Here is a 25,700-nt window from a genome sequence, read left to right as displayed (position 1 = left end):
GAGCCGCCCAGCATGGCCATGGACACCGTACACTGAGATGAATCTCCACCATGAGCACTGGCCCAGTTCCTCAGGACTGCCAGGACTGGCTAAGGATGACATCCATGGAAGTGGAAGTTGTGAGCCCTGAATGTCATCAGTCCTGGCCTCCTTGTCCTAGAGCCCACAGACTTCTCTCCTTATTTATACCTCTGGTCCTCTCATTTTTCCCTTCAACCGAAGACATCCTCATCTAGCTGATGTGGATAGAGAAGCCAGAATTTACCAGAAATTTCTCCAAATTCAGTGTTTACACACTGAATTCTCTTGGAATCTTGGTTTTGAGCTTGAAGACCCAAGATTGTTTTCTCCTGGGACACTCCTTTACTGCCCAGTGAATGGTGGTTTTTGTAAGACAAAACGTACATGTGGAAGCATGGGTAGAGGAGGGGGTGGGGTGACACACTGTCTAGTTCATCAGAATATCCTGCTGTAAGATGCTAGAGGGTTTGAATATCGATGGCTAATGGGTGATTGATAGCAGAAGAGAACACTGCAGAAATGGGAGCGGGTTTAACAATTAACTCAGAAATGGTCAAGCTGAGCTGGGTAGTCCTGAGACATCCTTGAGGGAAGAGGACACTACACATAGGGAATGAATGACTGCAGAAGTCTCTGCTTGAGGTTGAAATTTGGGGCTGTCTTTTCAGAGGAGATTACAAGGAATTGCAGGAGAAAATCAATTGCTAACAAGGAAAGTGTGAAAAGAAAAGAGAAGGGAAGTAGGAGGAGACCCAGGATGGTGACACATCACAAAGGTGTCAGGCCAGATGATTCTGGACAGAGAGGCAAGAGTTGTTCATGCTAGAACAAGGTCAGGGCACTTGGGGGTATGAACAGGACTTGACCACTAAGATATGCTGGTAATAATGTTGGCGGCATAGTAATCAATTATTTCAATATGTCATTATCCCATAATACAACCTTCTTTAGATATTGCGGCAAGAAAGGTGTGGAGCTGGCACTCCATGATAATCAATCCTGGGGACAAAGTAGGTTGCAGTGGGTGTTGGAGAGACAAGAATGACCAAGGTCATTCAATAAATAGCGTTTTTGAGAAAGAGTGTCTCAGATCAGTCGTGAGTTGCTGTGACAAAAATGCATCCTTTTGTTGTTACAGTAATAGAAACAGCAGCTCAGTATAATTAAGATTTCGGTTAGCAGCCCTAGCCGTGAATATTCTCAGGTTGTGATATTTAAAGTGATTGGCAACCCAAGGGCCTCTCAGCTGGAATAGTGTCACAGAATCCTAAATTTGAATTATATTTTTCTTCCTGCAACTTAAGAAAACAAGGTGTAAAAAGAATCTGAGTCTCTTTCTATTATTAGCTTCCTGCATCTGCAAAGTACCTCTAGGGGGAGGTTCTACCAAAAGGCAGATGATAAGAAAAACTCTTGACCCTCCTGCTCTCCTCCCCGGGGGGCTTGCACTTGTGGCTGATAAGTAACAGAAATCCCTGCAGTTCAGTAGCTTTTGTAGGAAACCAGAATCCTTCATGATGTCCCCTACCCCCCAAGAAATGCTAGGAATCAGAGGAAGCTGTCATCTAACAAACAAAAGCAAACCAAACAAACAAACAAAAATCTGCTTTTCTTGGTACATTGACTTTCCCCCTGTGCTCTGACCGGTGAGCGTTGTAGTATCTGTCCTAAGTCCTATTGATGACATCCAACCCCTCAGTGCTCTCTCCACCCCACATTATTTCCTATTATGGAATTTGACAAACCACTAGATAAAATACTTTTAAAGACACTTTTCCTCCCAGTAAGGGCAGAATTTAGTCTTGTAAGAAAAAAAACAAAAACAAAAACAATGCTGTGCATTCAATGATAGGGTTCATTTGGAGGAAAAAAGAGACTTCAAATGAAGCATGTGGGTTCTGTGGGTTTTTAAAGGCAAAAGGTAAGATGCTGGCCCAAAATATCTTTTAAATAAAGGACAACAAATCTCTAGGGTTGGCAAATGATGCATGAATGACAAGAATCTAAGCCTTAATCACAGTACTTATAACTGACAATTGATTAATCCCAGTTTACAGATTAATTACAGATTTACATTATTTTTTACTGACACTAGAATTTTTTGTTTGAATGAGAGTTTACATTTCTTTGGTTTCTTTCTCCTGTTTCTATCCCAAACCAAAGAGAGGACAGCTCTCCTATCATAGTGCCAGACCAGATACAAAAACAGAAAATGAGGAAAGGATATAATGGACTCTGAGAGTGTTCTGTGACCCCAAAGAGATGTTTGTTCTTGTATCTTTTTTTATTTAAAAAAGAGAGGAAAAAAAAACTTCACAGAGAAGTAAACCTGAGACACTGATTCAAGAGCCAGACAGTTCAATGAACAGGATAATCGGGGTAGTTTTTGACAGGTGCGGCTGCCTGCCTATAGCTGGCATATAATCATTACCATGTTAATAAGGCTCTAATAGGGGGGCTGATCATTCAATGGGGTGTGAGGATCCTAATTCAGCTCCCAATCCCACATGAATGTGCTAGAATTTGCAAGCTTTGTTTTCCTCTTTTGTACCTCTGAATGCCAATAATTACTGGCTATAGATTCAAAAATTCTTAGAACTGGAAGCTAAATTAGCTCTCCTAATACTGCACAAGAATGTCAATACTCATAAAAAAGGAAGCAAGTGGTTTTTTTGTATTCTTTTTTTTTTTTTTTTTTATTACACTTGTAGGCATTGTGAAGACCGGCAGTTAAAGTGGGCTGGTTTACTGCATGAATAATGACATTACTGTCTCTCACAGGAAGCACCCTCCCCTTTCAGGAACAGAAGTTATCCATTGGTCCCAGTGAAATAAGACTTCCAAAAATCATACATTGCTTTTTAGCATTCTGCCCTGCTAGTTGTGAAAGACTTCTCTCTGGCCTGGTTTAGAGACAGAATTTTTTAAATGAATATTCTATAACTCCTAGTTGAAATGTAGGTATCTCCCCCCCTTCTACCCCCAAACCTTTTTTATATTCCCAGAGCACTGTCTTCAAACCCCTTGGGTCATGAAGTGAAATTGTAATCATAATTATTATGATATTGGATATCATTTAGATGGCACAATATGCTAGGTGCTATACTTGATGCTTTATGTGAATTACCACATCCTTCAACACCTCCTTAAGATACACATTGTTTTTTTAGGTCCATTTACAAAGAACGACACTTAAAGTAATTAAATAATTTACCCAAAGGCATATGTCCATTAAGTGGTGCAGAAAGGATTCCAACTGCCTATCTTATAACACAAGTTCTTCCCATGTTTCTTATAGGTGGCATTCACACTGTCTGAAGTGCCCCATGACTTGACTTAATTTAATGGTGACTGCCTCTCCACCCCCCCAATCCCACCTGATGTCACAAGGTGCCACAGCCATTCATTTCCCCAGTGTCCATGGAGCTAAGAAATCGAGCTGATGCCAGGAACACTTGAATTTCCCTCCCTCACACATCAGACCCTCCTCTCTCCAAACAAGCCATGGAAAATGAAAACTTCAGTTGTTGATAGGTAATCTCTGAAATGTACTTTGTCTGCACTGATGCCCTGTTACATTGCTGTCCTTTGGGAGTCATGCCAGCTGCTCTGCCAGCTTCTAATGCGACTTGTGGTGGCAACCACAGACCAGAGACCTTGTGGATAAATACTGCAGGTGTGCTCACCTTAAAACAAAAATCTCTTTGGGTCAATCAGGCCAGGCTGAAGTGCCACATGCCTACATTTGAAGTCTTAGGAATACTGATTACCCTCCTCAGGCTTGGTTGTGTTTGATTAATCTACTGTATTCATGAAAGTTTTGCAATTTATAATTCAGACAGCTAAATGTCTTGACCATTGTCACAGGGCAGACCTGCCACCTGAATCCAATTTCCATGATGTGTCAGAATTACTTTCATTATGAATCAAAATCACTGGAATCCTTTAACACACACACACACACACACACACACACACACACATACACAAATAAATAAAATCTCCATAAGTTGCACCCAGACCGTGTGAAACATCACTAGGAAAAGATACTGTTAGGCCTACTCCTTATATGGAAGACTGAAGTCTCATTAACAGGTTTCTGATGGACCAACATAAGTTGAAAAAGATAAGTAATGGAAAGAGGTACCAACTGATACTATATATTTATTTTCTTAAATGACACTGACTCTGTCACTGTCTATGACTCTTTATAGCTATTGCTGCAAAAGACCTTAAGCTCAAAATTTAGCAGCTGAGGGCAACAATAAACTTTTTATTGTCTCACAGTTTTTGTAGGTCAGGAGCTGAGGAACAAGTGAGATGAGTGGGTTCTGGCTCAGGGGTCTCTCATGGGGTTGCTGTTAAGATGTGAACCAACACTGCAGTGACCTGAAGCTCACAAGGCTGGGACATGTGTTCTGAAGATGGCTCACTCACACGGCTGTCCCACTGTCCCTTCACTGTCTCATCACATGGATCTCTCCATGGGGCTGCCTGAGTGTCTTCTTGCATAGCAACTGCTTCCCACAGTTCCGTAAGAGAGAACAGGGTGGAAGCCATAATGTCTCTCCTGATCCAGTCTTGGAAGTCGTATACTACTCTTTCTTCAATATTTTATTGGTTGCACGGGTCAGCCTTACTCAGCAGAGGAGGGGACTACACAGGGGCAAAAATGTGAAAGGAGAGAATCACCAAGGGCCATCTGGGAGGTAGGTACCACAAACTCCACCCCAGAACTCTTGCCTCTAGTGGTGCTTTGGGATAAGAGGAAAGACGTAGCTCCTGCTCAACAAACAGAATAAGCCAACTGGTTAAATTCTTCACATACAAGTTTATACTGAAGCAGAGACCATACGGACCCCGATCACAAGCTACCTCATATGTATTTTCTATTAATGTCCAATTCATGGCTAGGAAATACAAAGGCTTCTATTTCCTATGTAATCATATATTCATCCTTTCATTCAACAAAAACTTGCCAAGAATCTGCTACCTGCTATGCACTGTGCTATGTTGGATAACAACAATAAAAAATAGATCTAGAATGCGCTCTCTAGAATTCAACATCCACTTTCACAGAGGAGTAGCACTGAGGTACTAGTTCCTCATGGAAAATTCTCCTAACATTCTAAGCTTGGAACTCCTTATTAAGGAAAAATTGATGTGTTTGTGAGTCCCATTCCACTTTCCATGTTCCCTAAGTATCAAAGAACTACCAGACCCAGGGAAATGTTAGACAAGTAACACACATTTCCCAGTTAGGCAGGGAAGGACATTTTGGCAAGGTCAACTAGGCAAGCATAAAGCTACAAAAGGTACCTTGCAGTATTTAAGACTGTGGTAATAGATATAATATCTGGTTTTGGTTCATAACATCTAACTCATTACATTACCTAGAGTATTTATGTGCAAATTTTATGTTATTCATAAAGTTGAATATATTAATCATGTCCTGTCGGATAAAAATATTTCACTAATGTAAGAGATGACTGAAATCACCATCCTTGACCTGATAGTGTTTTTCCCCTTAAATTGTTCGACTTGGTTTTGTTCATCAGAAAAAAAAAATAAGTGTAAAAATAATAGTACCCATTTCACAGGACTATGTGAGAATTGAATACAGTAGTTCATATATAATAATTAGCACAGTGTCTGAACCATAAGTTCTCAGTAAATATTGTTATTACATATCAGTATGTTATAAACTACTCACAGATAACTGGCTTTGCTTTGATGTTACTCATTTATTATCAATTTTTTAGAGAGTTTCAGTGATTGATCAAAAACTCAAATCTCAAACTCAGCTTTTCTCTTAAAGCCTTAAAATCCTCCATAGTTAATGGGCTCTCCTATGATCTAAAGACGATGTCTCTTCTACATATTTTTTCCTACATTATTTTTCATCAGTGTTATATGACCCAGGAACTGGTTATATGACTCAAGTATAGCTGGTGTTTTAAATGAATTACAATGTCATTTTAGACTAAAATCAGAATCACTGAAGTCTATGACATGCATTTCCCTGTGCAAAATGGGATGACTGTTTTTATTAGCCTTCTGTCACAGAATACACCACAATTAGTATCTTAGGAATGCAGGAATGCACATGTTGTTGAAATTATTAAGTGGAATAGTAGGTGAAACTAACTTCTGCTGCCCTCCTTCAGATAACATCCTTGAGTTTTTCACTTGCCAGGTTTTGCATCTGTCTGTTATCATACAGAGTAGAACAATATATTTTGCCAATATCCAAACTTCAGCTGATTTTGTGAGTATGACCTTTAGAGCGAAATTTAGGCCTCCCTGCTTCCAATTCTGCTGAACGCAAAGAAAATGTGATTTCCTGGAGCAAAATAAAAGGCTTAGAAAGAAGACTAAGAAGTCTCCCTAGATATCAAATCGCTCTTGCGAAACACGGTTTTGATGAAGCAGCAAAAACGAATCAGAAACATATGTATTAAATTTCCCTTGAGTTACTTGGGGTTTCAAAATCAAGGGATTAAGAAGGTGGTAAGGGCTGCCCTGTGGTTGCACAGTGCCCTATGAAACCCCCCAAAACATGTTTTGTGGGAGAGATTTAGTCAGTCCCTCAAAATTTCAGGATATTCTCCAGCTGACCAGGAAGTATCCAGAACTCATAAGATTGTCTCTTATTGCCAGATCTCCAGTCCCATTTCTAGATCAAAGAAGTGGAGTTAAGTACCCAGATGCTGGGAGGCTTATCTGTACTGAAGTAATGATCCTTTCCTTAGGTTTGTCATGCATTAGAAATAATCCTTTCTTTTTTCCGTCTTAAACCAGAAAAGAAATACTAGACACATTTTGCTTTACTGAACTCCAGTTCTGAAGATACTGCCCTCAGAAGAATTTGTTAAATTGGGAGGTGTGACTAGCTCATCTTTCATTTAGCTTAATTGAGTAAAGTAACCCTTTGGTGCCTTAAGCCCCAAGTCTCTGATTGTTTTGTTATTGGGGGATGTCAGTAGTTGTCTCCAGAGGATGTTGAAGAATGCTTAAAAATGCTCCAATTACATTATTAAATTATATTCTAAAAAAATAGATTCCTAACATCACTATTAAAGTAAAGGGAAGGTGGGAGAAAGAGTGAGGTGTCTGGAGGTCTAACAACAAAAGGTCTGCTCTGAGGTATTGGAGTTCCATGTGTTGAACAAATTCAGATTAAATTTAAATCCAGCAAGATTTGGAGACCATTCTCTTTGGAGCTTGGAGAAATTGGCAAATCAGCTATTAAAAATAGGACTGGAGTGTTTTATCTGTGTTGTCCTTTGTAATTAGGCTGCTGAATAACAGAAGTATTATCACACCAGGGTTAGTGCCAGAGGATTATCCAAAGTTTTACAAATGGGATGCTAAAGTGGCCTGAACAGGTGCACATACAAAGACTAAGGGAGGGGAGAAGCAAGAGAATGAAAGCTGAGGCCTACTACTTTCAGCCACATAGTAAAATTAATGGTTTCTGTAAATGAATGGCACGGTTAGATTACCATTGAACTTGTAAAATTAGAGGAAGGAGTCAGATTCTTCATTACACTCCTTTTTCTCTTTTTTAATTTGAACGGAGGAGGTCGACCTTAATTGTCGTTTTACCTCCAAAAAGAAAATCTTTTCATTCAAATAATTTTGCAGCAGGCACAGTGACTCCTCAAAGGAATTGTGCTTTCTGAAATCTTTTTCTTTTCTTTTCTTTTTTTTTTTTCTTTCTGGTCTTCTCATGTGACCTCTGTGCTGGAGAGAAAAGGGAGTTAGATTTAAACAAGTTCATATTTGTGAAATTGGTGAATTTAGAAAAAGGGAGAAAAATGGCTTCTACCTTAAAAACAATAGCAAAAATGGAAAGTCAAATGGGCTTCATGTAGGCAAATGATAGATTAATATATTAATAATATATTAATATGTTAATAAAATATTAATATACATATGTGTATGTATATCTATATTTTTTACTAAGGTCTTTGCCTAGAGGCAGCCCAGGTGGCGCAGCGGTTTAGCGCCGCCTGCAGCCTGAGGTGTGATCCTGGAGACCCGGAATCGAGTCCCACTTCGGGCTCCCTGCATGGAGCCTACTTCTCCCTCTGTCTGTGTCTCTGTCTCTCTCTCTCTGAATAAATAAAAAATAATAATAAAATCTTAAAAAAATATTTGCTTAGAATTAAAAGCAATTATGTCAGAAGTCCTGGATTCTAAGCATCTTCATTTGAACTTTATATTAGTTTCCCCCAAATGTATCTATTTTCTAAGATAATGGCAGTTCCATTCATTTAACACTGTGTTACTTCTTTATTATAATTTACTTGCAGGAAAATAAAAAAGCTTTAGATTATTTAACTTAAGAAATTTAAGTGTTCTGAAGCTACTCTATGAAGACGATGCGTTTCCATTTCTTCTCCTCCACTGTCTTACTCAATTCTTCCGGAGCTGAATGGAGCACGGTTTTTACTTGACTACCTGGGTAAGCCTGCAGCACTGACTTTGCTTGATTGGTGTTAGATTACAAGAACTTGACAGCATTACCAGGTTTCCAGGCCTTCCCAGGGCACCACGCGTATGTTTTGATTTTAGCCAACATGATGCATATGAAGTATGAAACTCAGTTCTCAACAAATGACAATATCTCAATATATATTTAGCTGTTACTGTTGTTATTGTTATTTCATCTTTCTGCCAACACATCCCCACACAACAACAGGATCTACTTGTAAACATAACCTATGGCCCTGAAACTACATCATTGACACCCCCTTCCAAGATGAAATATACAGTCTGAATTTCATCAGACACTAATCAAATGATCTTGTCAGCCATGTTGAGGTTATGAGTTCTGTAGCTATTTGAGAACAGTACCAAAACATTTTCATACATCAACAATTAAATCTTAAAACTGTGCTTACTTATTTGCATAAAAATTTGGGGATTAGAAACTGTGGGTATCACTGGCTAAGAACTTACTGTGTCAAGTACTGTGCTAAGGACACTATGCCCAATGCTATATTGAATTTTCCAACAAACCTTCTTTGGAAGTATTATATTTCCATTTTTTATAGTTGAGGATCCTGGAAGTTAGAAATGTTAATAACTTTACCAAAAGATGCAATAAATGGCAAAGTCAGAAAACTCACACCTCATTGTCTAGTAACTAAAGACCTACAGTATGTACTGCATTGTTTTATATCCTATTTCAATATATTTATTGATTGAAATCAAAAGACAGTTCACATTTCCTAAGAGCCATAGAAGACCTGGTCTGTGGAGTAGAAGTTTCAAACTCAGCTCTTCATATGAAACCTACCGACTACAGTTGTGTTCATCTAAAGAATGGCAATGCTTTAAAATCCAAACCTGAGATGAAAAATAATTTCTGTTAAACAATTGGCAGCAACAGCTTGAGAATCTAACTAGCATTTCTATTAAATTGCCAGTAAAGAGCTGAACAAGTTTAACTTTAATCTTCAGATATTTCTCATAATATGAAGTTCTAATTTGTATGTTTAGATGATCAAAATAGAAACTATGCCTTGAAAAATCATCTTTGACAAGACCAAGGGAAAATTCTAACATGAACCATGAACTTTGGGTAATTATGATGTGTCCATGTAGGTCTGTCAATTGTACCAAATGTATCCACTGGTAAGGGATGTTGATAATGGGGGTGGGAGGGCCTAGGCGTGTGTTGGGACAAGGAGAATGTGGTAAATCCCTGTATCTTTCAAATTTTCTGTGAAGCTAAAATTGTTCTTAAAAAGTCTAAAAAAGTAACCCTGAGCCTGCAACTGGATGCTAGGACTTTGAAGTTACTGTTTTTGCTTTTGTGTCTACATTTGCATGTATTCTACATTGGGCCTCATTTCATTCTCCATCCTTGGTTGGCATGTCCCTTGAGCATACTATAAAGCTGCTCCTGAAATGTCCATAGAACTAGTATGCCAGTATCTTTACAGAAACCTGCTGAGCCCTCACGCTCTTTGCTGGCTATGTGTCTAATTCATACGAAGTGTCACTGAATAGTTCGTTTGTAGTATGTTACCAAATAATGTCACAGTTCACCTACCTACTTATCTCTTGATTAAAATATGGTAGTATCAGCTTCTATGGCGGTAGTGTTGTAATATTTTTACTGGCTTTATGCACATGGATTTATTAAACAGAGGGTAATACTAATCACTTAAAAGGATAGGAGTGTTTTTAAGGATCAGAGGTGATGGCAAATGTGCAATAAGTATTTGTAGAATAAATGAAGGAATATATGAGCAAAATAAAATGATGTGAGAGAAGAAGCCACTAAACAGAGATTGGATGTAAGTCAGTTTAGCACAAAGTGGAGCAACAGAGGAGGAAAACACTGCAGATAAGCATTCTGGGACTGGTTATGCCATGATTACCGTAGGCTAATCATATGTCCTAGTTTGCCCAGAACAGACCTAGTTTGCCTGACTTACATCTGCCTTTCTGATATAATTATTAATATCATCCACTTCTACTCTTTCAGAGGTGCCCTGGTTTGAATGATAAATTCTATAGTCACTTGACATATTACCATGTAACTGAAAAAAAATCATTTAAAATTTTCCAGATTTTTTTCTTTACATAAAATAAAATAGTTGAACTAGGTAGACTATGTCCTACCTTCAGCTTCTTGGATATGTGAAGTCATTTCTTTCCCATCTCCCTGCCAACAGTTCCTACTTTCTACTGGGAACGTTAAAAAAAAAAAATAGTGACAGAGCTTCTCCAGACACAAAATCATTTGGGGGAGGGGACAAATATAGAGCTGCATTAGCAGTAAGAGTGAGGAGGATCATATTTGAACCATAATGTGAAACACAGCCAGGTTATTACAGAACTACAAGCCATAAATAAAAATCATAACTATGCACCAGCATACACTGTAAATTTAAAGAAATATCAAACTACATTAATAATTAAGAAAAGTATTTGATTGTTTTTGTAATGTCAGGCATTTACTAATTAGGATCAAGAATCAGAATGGAACTGAACTTCTCGAAAGCAACATGGAATGCTAAAAGACAATGGAGTAATGCCATTCTAGGCCCAGACAAGCTATCATTTGAGTGCATGCAGAATAAATGCATTTCCAAAAATGAAAAGTTTTAATAAATGATCTCTCGTGTACTCTTCCTCAGGAAGCTACTAGAGGAAGTGTCTTTAAAAAACAAATAAGGAACTAAGAAAATAGAAGATACAGGATTATAGAAATAGGAGATCTAACATAAGGGAGGGAAAGGAAGACTAATCATCTCCCTATGAGGAAAGATCCAAAACAACAGCTCTGGACCAGGCGTAGAGAATAATCTGCTCAGATTATTTTATTCTAAGAGCAATCTACAAAAAGGTCAAAATATTTAGAGCACCTAATATGTTTGAATGTATCCAAAGGGGGTTTTCACAAGTTGGAGAGATTCTGAAGTTAAATTAATGGCTCATTTATAAATATATTTAGATCTACCAATTACTAAATATTCCTACAGCCCCCAGAAGATGGGATATGGAAAATACGCTGGTGTGTGATGGGAGGAAGAGGTAGCCATCATGTGGGACGTTAACAGATAAATATTTAAAACTGAATAATCGGAATGCAAATATAGAAAGTATGCAGCAGTGTAATATAGCAGAGTAGTTACATGTGCAGACTCTTGAGTCAGACTCTCTGAGTTTAAATCCCACCACCACCAGGGGCACCTGGGGGGCTCAGCGGTTGAGCATTTGCCTTTGGTTCAGGGTGTGACCCCAGGACCCTGGGATCGAGTCCCTCATCAGGGTCCCCATAGAGAGCCTACTTCTCCCTCTGCCTGTGTCTCTGCCTCTCTCTGTGTGTCTCTCATGAATAAATAAATAAAATCTTAAAAAAAAAAAATCCCACCACCACCAGTTAATAATCATATGACTTTGGTCATATTGTCTATTTATCTGTATCTCAGTTTTATCATCTGAAAACTGGGTTTATAGTCATCTACTTCACAAGATTGTTACATGGGCTATACTTTTCAAGTGCTTAGAACAGTACTTGCTTACTGCAAGTAATATGGGATTGGTTACTAAGAAAACATTGCTAGAGATGTGATAATAAATATGGAAAGAGTCAACTGAGGAAGTAGAACTTGGTTGTGGGGGAAGGAACTGAGGCTGTAGAGAGAAGATTCTTCCTTTTCATACTTTGTAGGCATTCTTTTTTTTTTTTTTTTTTTTTTAGTTTATGTTCATGAATAACTTCACACACACACACAAATACAGCTAAGTTTAAAGTGATAAGAAGTATATTTTTCCCCTATAGCCTGGGCCTGGATAAAGCAGTTTTTGTTCAGGTTTTGCAAATATTATGATAAACAGGACAGGAAGAGTGCATGCTCTTTCAGACCATTTGTATTAACCTGATTCTTAGGTGTGGGCAAGAGGGATTTATTGAGGTAGTTTAAATACAAAGGTATTAATTTAAAAGATATTGGGGAGCTCACAAAACTGATTGGCATGCTACGGAACTAGGCCTTAAAACGGACAGGCAGGGATCCCTGGGTGGCAGCGGTTTGGCGCCTGCCTTTGGCCCAGGTCGCGATCCTGGAGACTCGGGATCGAATCCCACAGTCGGGCTCCCGGTGCATGGAGCCTGCTTCTCCCTCTGCCTGTGTCTCTGCCTCTCTCTCTCTCTCTCTCTGTGACTATCATAAATAAATAAAAATTAAAAAAAAATTAAAACGGACAGGCATGACGGGAAGCCACAGCTATAACTACCCCTGGAATGTCCCTGCATACCTGAGGGAAGCATACCCTACTGCTCACCCTGGGACTCTGAATACCTCAGCTTGCACTTTCGATGCTGGAAGTTATCACTGGCACGATTGCCACGGCTGTCCCTGCAGATCGGATGCTGCTGCCACCAGAGCCTTGCCGGAAAGAAGTCTCCCTTTCTATGTTGCTTTATATCAATAACCCCAGTTTAAATCATACCCCAGGGCATATGTTTGGGGCAGGAAGCCTGGGAAGACAAATTATCAGGTATTTTTCATTTCTAAAGCACGACGCGGGCTCTACTTTCCCACAGGAGCCATCGGTCAGGTAATTTTCCAATTATACAACTGGACGAGGTAGACTGTTCATTGTTACTTATACTCACTGCTTCTCCAATGGGAGAAGCACGTTATTCACCCCCATTGATTCAGGCTCAGCAATGTGATTAGCTTTGGCCAATCAAATAGGAGTAATGGGAGTAATATCACTTCAAGACAGAAGCACCCAGGGCCCGCATATGGTTCCTCCAACTCACTTTTCCTTGCCTCTGAAAATATAGAAGCATGCTAAGATAACGCTTCTATCAGTCTAAGTCTCTGAATGAATATAGTGAGCAAAATTTTTTTTGCCAACCTGTGGTGGATACATGGAATGAGCAAGAAATCAACATACTTGCTTAAAACCACAACAATTTGGGGAATTGTTACTACAACTTAATCTTGCCTGTCCTGACTGTGGTGATTCAGCTGCTGGGCAGTCAAAAACATGGCAGATGCCCATCTGCCATGGGCAGTAGTAGTAGTACTTATCTGTACACCAAACATGCTAACACTTGTCCACATACACAAACTTCTTAATTATCCACTAATAACTGCAAGAGCAGCAGCTCTCACGTTATTTCAGAAAACTGTTGTTGGCTGCCCTTTGTTTGCCTTTGACCTACACTCTTTCCAACCCTACTTTCTGTCCTGTCCCTATGCCTTATCTCTCTTTTTGACTCTTGCCCTAGGCAATCGGCCCTATACCTGGTTTTCCCACACCTGGACTCTGACTGCTTTCAGAGATAGAGCAGTGAACGAAACCAAAATTCTTGCCCTTGGGAGCTGACATTCTCACGGAGGGAAAATGGTAGAGGGGTTTATTTCCATACCCTAGAAATAAAGTTAAGCAAATTAAAGATAAGCTAGTGGGCAGTAGGAAAGGGTACTTTCAGTTTTAAAGTTGATCAGGGCTGATCAAGGTTGTCCTCATTGAGAAGGTGATACTTGAGCACAGACTTGAAGGATTAAGGAAGTGAGCCTTGTGGGCATCTGAAAGTTTTCTAAGGAGATGGAATGGGCAGTGCAAACTCTCTAAAACACAACTATAACTAGAATTTTTAGAGAACACCAAAGGGGTCTTTTAGAGGAACTCCTGACTTATTAATTTACATGGGCACCCACTTTCTTTGTTATAATATTTTTTTCTAATTTATGATTGCACAATCTGGGCTTCTGTTTATGCCTTTGATAATACCATCTATAAGTTTGTATCCTTGTATGAAAGAAAGTTCTCAGTTCTTTTTATCTTACTTTTACGTCAGTAAATTATTCGACCATAATTATCCCAGAGACTGGTGTGAGGCAACTTTTCCTCAATCAATTACAACTTTTTCTTTTCTTTTCTTTCCTTTTTTTTTTCTTTACAACTTTTTCTAATGATCCATTCTACTCATATTCTTTCCTGGAAGCCATCAAGAGTCCATATTTGGCCTTGTTACTAATACCCAAAACAACCACCACTGAGACAGTAATCTCTGGGTGTAATGGAAGATGTATAAATGCCTGGAGATCTGATGGCCATTTTATAAAAATTAAAGAAGAAAAGAGCAATGAAAGGATGTGTTCACAGATGTCTTCACCTCCTCTGAGAGCAACATGAGGAAGCACACTGGAGCTGACCTCAGTTTTCAAACCAGATATACATTCCTATAGCTGAGTTGTTTGAAGTTTGCCCCATGTGGTTTAGCATGTGGTATAAGATGTCAAATAAAGCATAGTATAAGATGTCAGTGTCCTTTTGGACAAAGCAACTTCTGAATTTTCAGCAGGACAAAATTACATTCATAAGAGTAGAAAACACCCACTGCCATGAACAAGTCCCTTCTTGTCTTTAGATTAAGTCTTTTCAAATATTTCAAGATTAAAATAGACCATGCAAACAATACCTATAATCAAATTTTCTTCCCTAATACCTGTCACTCATTAACCTCTTGAGGGAATGCATTCAAGGTTTTCACTTTATTGAGTTACCGTTGACCCACTGTATGAAGCAGAGTATATGCAGCCATCATGCAGTTGACTAAATCTAAATTTTGGTTAGTAAGAATAAAAACTTTTCCATTGTATTTTACTATTAAATCAGAATCCAAAGAGAACTACCAAGAGATTGAGGTTAAAGGCAAGTTAACATAGTGGTCACCTAGGTAGTAGCACTAATTTATAGAATAAAAATGATACTATATCCTTTTGTGTACTTCTAAAATTCCGGAATTATAGATTTGCAGTAATAGAAAAGCAGGAAAGAAAGAAAGAAAGAAAGAAAGAAAGAAAGAAAGAAAGAAAGAAAGAAAGAAAGAAAGAAAGAAAGAAAGAAAGAAAGAAAGAAAGAAAGAAAGAAAGAAAGAAAGAAAATTTAAACCACATAAACTTTGACACTGTGAATCCCACCAGCTGAATGACTTTAGGCAAATTCTTTTATTTTTTTAAACAATTTAAAAAATTATTTTATTTTGATTATTTAGTTTTAGTTTATTTTTATTTTATACAGTGCTATATTAGTTTCAGGTGTACAATATAGTGATTCAACAATTCAAACATCACCCAGTGCTCATCAAGACAACAAGTACACTCCTTAATCCCCATTCCCCATTTTACACATCCCCCCCCCCCCCGGCACCTCCCCCTTGGTAACCATCAGTTTGCTTTCTATAGTTAAGACTCTGTATCTTGGTTTCTCTCTCTCTCTCTCTCTCTCTTTCTTCCTTTTGTTTTATTTCTTATATTCCACATATGAATGAAATCATATGCTATTTATCTTATTTCACTGAGAATTATACTCTCTAGCTTCATCCATATAGTAGCAAATGGCACAATTTCATTCTTTTTATAGCTGAATATATAATATATATTTATATATATATTTCGCCTCTTCTTTATCCATTCATCTATTGATCAATGGATACTTTGGCTGCTTCCATAATTTGGGTATTGCAAATAATGTTGCTATAAACATTGAGGTGTATGTATCCTTTGAATCAGTGATTTTTGTATTTTGGGGATAAATACCCAGTAGGCTGATTGCTAGATCATAGGGTAGTTCTTTCACAGTGCAAGAAAATTCTTTTTTCTCCACATCTTCGCCAACACTTGTTTCTTGTGTTTTTTATTTTAGCCATTTGACAGATGTGAGGTGCTATCTCATTATAGTTTTGATTTGCATTTGCTTGATGATGAGTGATGTTGAACATCTTTTATGTGTCTGTCAGACATCTGGATGTCTTCTTTGGAGAAATGTCTGTTCATGTCTTCTGCATATTTTTTAATTGGATTCTTTGGGGGTTTTTGGTGTTGAGTTGTGTCATGTCTTTTCTTTTTAAGATTTTATTTATTTATTTTGGCAGACAGAGAGAGACACACAAGCAGGGGGAGGGGCAGAGGTAGAAGCAGAGGCAGAGGGAGAAGTAGACTCCTCGCTGAGCAGGGAGCCTAATAATAGGTGATGGGGGGGCTTGATCCCAGGACTCTGGGATCATGACCTGAGCCAAAGACAGACACTGAACCAACTGAGTTACCCAGGTGCCCTAAGTTGTATCATTTCTTTATGTATTTAGGGTAATTACCCTTTATCAGAAATGTCATTTGCAAATATCTTCTCCTATTCAGTAGGTTGCCATTTAATCTTGTTGTTTCCTTTGCTATAAAGGAGCATTTTATTTTGATGTGGTCCCAATAGCTTATTTTTGTTTTCATTTCCCTTGGACTTTAGGCTAATTCTTAATTTCTTTAAGCCTCTGCTTTCTCAACCTTAAAAGTGGGCTCTGATCCATCAATTACTAATATTACGAGGATTGAATGAACCAACTTACGTAAAGTGCCTAAAACATATGTAAGAGGCAGTCAATAATTTTAACTTCTTCTCCCCTTATTTTATAAATGATTAAGTAAAAGCCCATGAGGTATCAGAGTCTTGCCCAGAATCGGTCATCCAGTGAATGAATGGTAGAACTAAGGCAGAATTTTAAGCCCCAGTGCCCCTTTAATATTGTACAAATTATTACCGTTATTTTTTTTTTAGTTTTTATTTTCATCAACTTAAATATCATCTGTTACAATGTGAGGCTGAAAATGGGACTGACTCAATTCATTTTGTGATTACATGATAATAAATGTCACTAATAGAGGTAAAAATTATGGACTCTAAATTCAGAATTTTGATTCCTAGAACTGACTTTGGGGATTGTGGTGCCAGTGGCCATTTGGATCCCTTCCACAATGTTCACAACACATGAGGAAGCCTTGTTCTCACCCTCACCAGATGTTCCTGGGTCATGAGTGTGGACAATTATTCTTTTATGATGTAACGGTATCACCTGGCACCAGGAATCTCTCCAGGAATTCTCTTGGCCTTCATTGGAACTTATCTCAAAGAGCTCCCAGCAAGGATGCCAAACAGTCTCCCCCTTTTCCACTAGCTACTACTTGGCTAGTCTGGATCATTGCAACATAGTGGGTAAGAACACAGGATTGGAGTTAGCTGTCTGGGTTCAAAGCCAATTCTACCACTTACTTGTTAGGTGACTTGGGCAAGTTACTTACATTCTCTGTGCTTTGGTTTCTCCACTATATAAACTTAATCCCTATGTATAAAGTTTTTAGAAAAGTGGTTGGAACACAGTTAATACAACGTGGTTGTTGTTACTAGTATTATCAGGCTCCCTCCAATGGGTAGGTCTCTCCTGACTTTATAATCTGCAATACCAAAATATTTGTACCTTTCTTCTCTGTTGACTAGCATTTTACAATGCTTAATAGATGTTTTCTACAGGAGGTTCTCCAACTAGCAATTTAAACTCAATGCCTTCAGATTCGTAGAACATGTTAATTACATCTTCAATTATTTTTGAAAGAAGGAGGGCATAAGCAAACAGACAAATCCATTCTTTCATATAAGTCCTGATAATTTGATATTAGAGTGTACATACTTTGGGCAAATGAGTCTAGAACAAAGTGCCAAGATCTTCCTCCATGTGTATATATGGGTACAATTTTATTTTTTCAACCTAGAAACTCGATTTAACTTAATTGGCTGATATGAACAATAGTACAGCATAGGCTTTGGGGTCAGACTGGCTAGGTCTGAATCCCCATTTCATCACTCACTATTTGTTTGACTTGGGGAGACTTTATTAACCTCTTACCTCAGTTCCCTTATCTATAAAATGCAGATAATAATTATACCTAATGGCAGGATTGGTACAAGGATTAAAGGGGTTATTATAAAGCACTTAGCACAGACTCTGGTACATTGGAGTGCTATACACATACACATTATTTAATTACATAAATAAGGGTTAGGTATCATCAGAATGGCACAGACTAACTAGCATGGAATAGAATTATTCCAGTGTGAGACTTTGCCATATAATTCTCACAAGGTTTTCTCCAACAGCAACCATGAAGACCAAAAGATACTTTATCCATTCACCAGGATTACTAAGTCCCTCTTGTGACTTTGTAGGAATGGCTATGGACCCAGTCCTCTTATGTATCTCAGAAAGTCTTCTCTGGCCCTAGCATAAGCACATTGCCAGGCCTCCTAAGTGTAAAGAACATACTGGGCTTGAGTATGTTACATTGAGTATACAGTGATAGCCCATATTTCTCTGCCTCCTGCCCTCATTTGATCACATAGAATAATAATTCCCTATAAATTACCCAAGAAACATCCTAGGGAGTTGTAACACAACACTGTATTTGTGTGTTTCATTGATTTTCTATATAGTTGTTCTATATTGTTTCTATATTGTTGTTCTGTTTTCAATTTCAGTGATTTCTGCACTTAACTTTATTATTTTCTTCCTTTTGCTTTTTTTTTTTTTGGCTTATTTTGCTCTTCATTATGTAGCTGTCTTAGGAGGGGCCTTAGATTATTAATTTGAAACTTTCCCTCTTCTCTAATGTGTGATTTTAGTACTATAAATGTCCCTTTCAATACCATTTTAACTATGTCCCAGAAGTTATATTATGCTACATTTTCACTCTTACTCAGTTAAATGTATCTTTAAATTCCCCTCCAGACTTCTTTATAGATTCTTGTTGTTTAGTTTGTGTTTGAGAATTTTGCCAATATATTGATGCATAATTTAAATATGTTGATTTCCTGAAGACAACCCAACCTTTGGAAATCGCGTAAGATGTTTCAAGCACCACCTGCCCAAATAAAACTCAAATACTTCCCTTCCCTTCATACTACACTGGGTCTTTCTGAGTACTCCATGCTCCCTTAGCCAAACTAGAAAATGTAGAGTTGGGTGAAATATCTCACATTTTCTCCTTGCCCCTTGAGCCCCTAATCATGCACAGAATCCTAATAATCATGCTCCTAAGATGTCCTGTAATAGTTTTCCTCTCCCATAGTCAGTATTCTGATCATTCTTTCCATTGTTTGCCTCCCCCTATGTTTTCAGTGGAGATCATATGAAGAACTTGGACTTCTGTTCTACCTAGCAGTAATGAGAGTTCCTACTTCTTCCCATTTGGAAGGTGCCAGAGGAGACCAATGGAAAGTCAGAACCTTCACCACTAACCAGCAGTAAAGAGGACACTTCTATCCATGGTGTCAGTGGAGGAAATACGAGGAACAGTAATAAGACACTCCTACTTCCCCCAGCAAAGAAGAAATCAGTGGAGGCCTAATGGGGAGCCAAAACTTTCATCCCCACCTAGCAGCCCCTCAAAAATTACAGGGGATGAGAAAACTACACAAAGAAATGGTGAAGAATAACTCTAGAATTTGGCAAAAAATGCATAAGTCTACAGATTCAAGAAGTTGAACATAATCTAAACACAATAACCTAAAGAAATTCAGTCCAAAGCACATTATCGTTCACCTTCTGAAAACCAAAGACAAAATATCTTGGATGCAATGAGAGAAAAATGACACATTACCTACAGGGATAAAACAATATGGATGACTATTTCTCTTAGAAACCACAGTGGCCAGAAATGGCACATTTTTCAAGTGATGAAAGAAAAGATGACATTACAACCCTACATGTGTATGTCCTGAACACAGAGCTGCAAAATACAAGAAGAAAATTTGTAGAATAGAAAGGATAGTCAAGTCCACAGTTAGAATTGATTACTTTAACATCCTTCTCTCAACAATGCATAGAACTACACAAAAAATTAGCCATCATCATCAATAAGATCTAATGGGTATTAACAAAACACTTTAGTCAACAAAGTAGAATACAGATTCTTTCCATTGTCCACAGAACATCTATCAAGACAGCCCACATCCTGAGCTGTAAAACAAACCTCAACACATTGAAAAGAATTAAAATCATACTGAATGTGCTCTCCAACTATGATGGAATCAAACTGGAAATCAATGACACAAAGATGAGAAAATCTCCAAACACTTGGAAACTAAACAAGAATCTATAAAGAAGTCTCGAGGGGAATTTAAAGATACATTTAACTGAGTAAGAGTGAAAATGTAGCATAATATAACTTCTGGGACACAGCTAAAATGGTATTGAAAGGGACATTTCTAGCACTAAAATCACACATTAGAGAAGAGGGAAAGTTTCAAATTAATAATCTAAGCCCCTCCTAAGACAGCTACATAATGAAGAGCAAAATAAGCCAAAAAAAAAAAAAAAAAAAAAAAAAGCAGAAGGAAGAAAATAATAAAGTTAAGTGCAGAAATCACTGAAATTGAGAACAGAACAACAATATAGAAAATCAATGAAACAAAGAGCTGGTTCTTTGAAAAGATCAATAACATTGACAACCCTCCAACAAGACTGACATGATTTGCTAATATTAGGAATGAAAAAGGGGATATTACTACAGACTCTGCAGACATCAAACGGGTAATAAGGATAACCAGGAGCTCTGCATATATACATTTCACAACTTAGATGTAGTGGAATGGACCAAGAAAGGATGTTTTACAAGAATTAACCATAAAAGACACAACTGGTAAAGCCACCAGGATGGCTCAATCAGGTAAGCATCTGTTCTTGGTTTCCATGATCTCAGGGCTGTGATATCCAGCCCCACACTGGGCTCTGCACTCCGTCCTCCCCCTCTGCTCCTTCCGCACCCCACCTTTCAAATAAATAAATAAATAAATAAATAAATAAATAAATAAATAAATAAATAAAATATTTTTTAAATTAAATTAAACTTAATGAAATTTAAGAACTTTATATTCCCCATAAAACACCATTATAAGAGTGCAGAGAAAGGCCATAAAGAGATTTTATAGTATATATATTTAACAAAGGACTTATATCCAGAATATATAAATAACTCCTTTGAATCAGGAAAAAAGAAATGCAGACAATTGAATAAGACATGGACAAGTGTCTTGAACAGGCTTTTCACAAAGAGGATTCTAAGTGAATGTACACACATGCATCCACACTAAAGACCCTAAAGATCAGTAGTTATCAGAGAAATGCAAATAAAACCACTACTCATCCATCAGAATGTCTAAAATAAAACCTGTGTGGGTCTCCTGGGTGGCTCAGTCAGTTAAACATCCAATACTTGATTTCAGCTCAGGTTGTGACATCAGGGTCATGGGATCGAGCCCCATGTCAGGCTCCGTGCTGAGTGTGGAGCCTGCTTCAGATTCTGTGCCTCCCTCTCCCTCCGCCCTTCCCCCTCCCGTTCGCACTCTCTCTGTCTCTCTCTTTAAAAAATAAAATAAGTGAAAATACCAAGAATAGGAGAGGATTTAGATCATATGAATTCTCAGAAATTAGTGGCAGGAATGTAAACCACTGAAGCCACTTTGAAAAATTGCTTGGCAGCAACTATAAACTGATTATATGCATAAAGCGTGATGTAGTGATTAGTACATTCGCCCCTGAGTATAAGCCTAACAGAAATATGTGTGTATGTAGACAAAGTAACATGTACAAAGCATTCACAGCAGCATTATTTTTAAAACTTAAAACAGAACACAAGTCCACTAACAAGAAAATGGAGAAACTGTAAGTATTTATAAACAAAATATTATAAAGCAATGAAAGAGATAAATTACTGTGGCAGACACCATGATCAATATCATACACCAAATGTTAAGGGCAAGAAGCCAGCCTCAAAAGAATTTACACTCTATAATTTCATTTAATAAAATTTACAGATGGGCAAAAGTAGAGCCGTGTTTTGTAATTTGTGTAATGTCTTCAGAGAAGCACGAGGGAACCTTCCAGGATACCGGTAATATCCTATCTCTTGCTTGAGGTTGTGGCTACATGGTCGTGTGTGCTTTTTAAAATTCATTGTTGTGCTCACTTCAGACATGTGTAATTTGCCATGTGTATTTAAACTTCAATGAAATGTTTTGAAAAAATATCAGAATTTGGTCAGCTGGTAGGTGCAGGAAATAAGGAGTAGTTGTAAGTCTGTAGAGTAGGGCAATGGTGAGCCAGCCAACATGAAGGGCGGAGTGGGAAACAATCCTGCTTGGAGGCTCACTGCACGGGTTCCAGAGCTATAAGGTCTTGGTTTGAATACTGGCTCTGTCACTACTTCTAGGAGTTCATGCAAGTTATATGACCTCTCATGCCTCTGTTCCTGCAACTGTAAGAAGGTAATGATAATTGCAGCACTTGCTCTATTCGGAGGGTTAGTGCAATGATGAAATTATTCAATGTTTGTATAGTGCTTAACTTACTGCTTTATAGAAAGTACATTTTACACATGTATTTTTAGAATAAAATGAATATTGAGGGACCCAGTTTAGGAAGGAATTAGGGAATTCAGTCTTGGACAAGTTGAGTTGGAAATATATCTAGATCTCTCTATAGAGATAGCTATGATAGAGGTCATGAGCATAGAGGTGTTAACTGGAGCCCTACAAATGCACGAGAGTCTTCCAGGAAAAGCATATATTAGAACAATTTATGGAAAGAAGATGGAGCAGGAGGCAGAAAAAGTCACCCATGATGTGGAGGAAGAACGGAAAGAGAACTTCAGGGACAGCCAGAAGAGCTCACATTCACGGGAGCCAAGGAAATAAAGCACGTCACATAGGGAGAGGAAAGATATGATTGCATGGTTAGAAGATCCAAGGTTACCTTGGCCAGATTAATATCACCGCATCAGGGGTGGAAGGCAGCTCGGCGGACTCACACAGGAATGGAAAGTGAGCAAGTGGGGAAAGCAGGTGTGACTTAACTCAGGAAAAGCTTGGAAGAGAAAGAGAAAGAAACCGGAGAGAAGTTGGTGTTCGCAGGACACTGAGTGGTGTTCAGGCCGAAGGAAGGAGCAAAACGGCTTGTAAGAGGCTAAGGAGAAGAGGGGGGAGAAGAGACTGGGGTAGGACTTTCTAGAAGGGCAGGCAGAGACAGGACAGGGCTTGCACTCACCGAACCTCTTCTCACTGATTGGGGGTATCCCCGTCTGACACCCACACTTAGGAAGCTAGCCCACTCATACTCCATGGTGATGGCTTTTTGTGGTTGCTCTTGGCAGCTTTCCCTCGGTGCTTGAACATAAATATCCCTACAGAAGAATATTGATACTTTATGTGGCAGAAGTCAGATCCTAAAGGGAGCAAAGGGAATTGAGGAGATATGGACGACGTGTTTCCGGATCTCTGGGGATGGTTTGCTGTGATGGTTGTCATTTCCTCTCCTGAAGTCACCTCACCAGAACCAGAGCCTGGCCTGGCCCAGAAAGGGAGAAAGAGGATTATCGACCATCATTTCTCACAGGCTTTCTGGGTCTTGAACTCCAACGTAGCCAAAGGGAGGGATGCTGGAGTCATTGGCAAACACCTGATCACCACTGAAGCTCAGAGGCTTTACCAACCAGAAGTGTGGTCAAGGTCTAACTACCAGTTGTTCATTCATTAGAATTACCTAGGGTTAATTGGCTACCTGACCCCATATAGCACAAACTTCGTCGGCATTTTGTTTTTGTTTTTTGTTTTGTTTTTCCCTCTGAAATGTTACTTCATCCCTTTTCTGGTCACCACGGAACACTTTTGGTTTTATCTTCTTTCCAGAAAATCATCTTTTCCAACTCTCTGAAGGAACTCTGTTCAAAGTATTATGATAACATAACCAATGGTCCATTCAGAAATGTACAGAAAATATTTGATGGTCAGTATAGGGAGCAGAGCTGGGTAAACAGGGAAGGCAGGGTATTTAGAGCAGAGCATTTTTTAAGTCTGTTACTTCCAATTCCAATACAAATAAGGCTATTGGTGTTGTGTCGATAATAATGCTATTTCTACTCTTTTTGAAACCTGGAGGAGTTCACACAAACGGATTTCTTTAGAGTCTTAATGCTTAGCCACATAAGATTTACAATGAGTTTCTATAAAATTTTGACCATTTGGCATGAAAACCTTCCCAATATATTACATTTCCTTTTCTTGATACCCAGTGTAACTAAATCTCCAGCCTTTTCTTAATAGCTGTTTTGTTTATGCAGGTCTCCACAGATAGAGAGCTGCTGAGATACCTAGGACTGCTTGCTGAGGCACTTAGTGACCTCAGGTGGCCATACTTCCTGCACTGTTGTGGCTACTCTGTATAGGATTTATCTCTTATATACAGCCATGAGAACACAATAAAAACATTTACTCTCATTTTAAACATAATTAAAATTACTCAGTCATCTGGATTTCGAGCCTACAACAGATAAGAAGCTGTGGCTGCCCCAGTGTCTGTTCCTGGCAGCCATCCCATCTAAACCTCTGCTCAAAATCCATGTGGGCTCCATGCAAGGCACCGTGATAAGCACAACAATAAAGGTAGTAGGGTTCTTAGAATTGTGTCATGTTTTATAAAAATGCATCCTGCTTCTTCATTCAGTATACTATTTGATCCTAACAAAGAACCCGGCGAGGAATAAAATAACATTTATTGGGCATCTGCTGTGTACCAGGCATGGTGTGACACTTGTTATATTCATTATTTCATGTATTCACTCAGGAAATTTTCACTGAATGGCTTCCCAGGTAGCCAGGTACTGTTCTAGGCCAGGTAGAATGGTGCCAGGTACTGTTCTAGGCCCAGGGAGTAGTGTAATAGAACAAAATGGCCCAAGTTCCTACCATTGTATAGCTCATATTTTGGTGGAGTGACAGATCGCAATCAACTGATCAAATAAATAAATAAATAAATAAATAAATAAATAAATAAATGGTGCTTCAGGTGGAAGGAGTGCTCCGGAGAAAAATAAAGCACGGAAATAGGTTAGGGATGTGAGGAAGGGGGGATAGCCACCGAGAGAAGGGCAACGGGGAAGGACTCACTGAGGTGGTGCCATCAGAGCAAAGAACTGATAGACATCAGGGAATCATCCAAGTGGATTATCTAAGGAACCAAGCATCCTAGTCAGAGGAAACAACAAGTGCAAAATCCCTGCAATAGGAATGAGATTTGAGTCCCAGGAGTAACAAGGAGCCAGTATGACAAAATAGAACAAGCAAGAGAAAGAGTAGTAAGAGATGATTATAAAAGGTCACTGACAGGGCTTTGGCTTTTACTCTCAAAAAGAATAAAACATGGGAAGGCTTTTGAGCAGAGGAGGACTTAAGATTTGACTATATTTAAATAGGATCCTAGTGATTGCTGTGATGAGAACAGACACGAGGAGCAAGGATAGAAGCAGAGAAGCTCATTG

The 25,700-nt window shown here is 38.5% G+C and overlaps 1 long non-coding RNA gene across 3 annotated transcripts; it reads left to right on the top strand.

The window, feature by feature from the left end:
- The first annotated feature begins 17,392 nt into the window (after window positions 1-17,392).
- Window positions 17,393-24,925, top strand: LOC112654651 (uncharacterized). 3 transcript variants are annotated; one of them, XR_003133192.2, is made up of 4 exons: window positions 17,393-17,550; window positions 19,508-21,056; window positions 23,538-23,892; window positions 24,504-24,925. It is a non-coding gene; the product is annotated as an uncharacterized LOC112654651 (long non-coding RNA). The 3 variants fall into 3 exon arrangements; XR_003133193.2 differs by lacking the exon at window positions 23,538-23,892 and having other exon boundaries at window positions 24,504-24,920; XR_003133191.2 differs by lacking the exon at window positions 24,504-24,925 and having other exon boundaries at window positions 23,538-24,497.
- Window positions 24,926-25,700: the final 775 nt, after the last annotated feature.

Source organism: Canis lupus, chromosome 15 (assembly GCF_003254725.2).
Source record: "Canis lupus dingo isolate Sandy chromosome 15, ASM325472v2, whole genome shotgun sequence".
Lineage (NCBI taxonomy): Eukaryota > Metazoa > Chordata > Mammalia > Carnivora > Canidae > Canis > Canis lupus.
The sequence above is the reverse complement of the archived record's forward strand: the minus strand, read 5'-3'. Positions and strand labels throughout refer to the sequence as shown.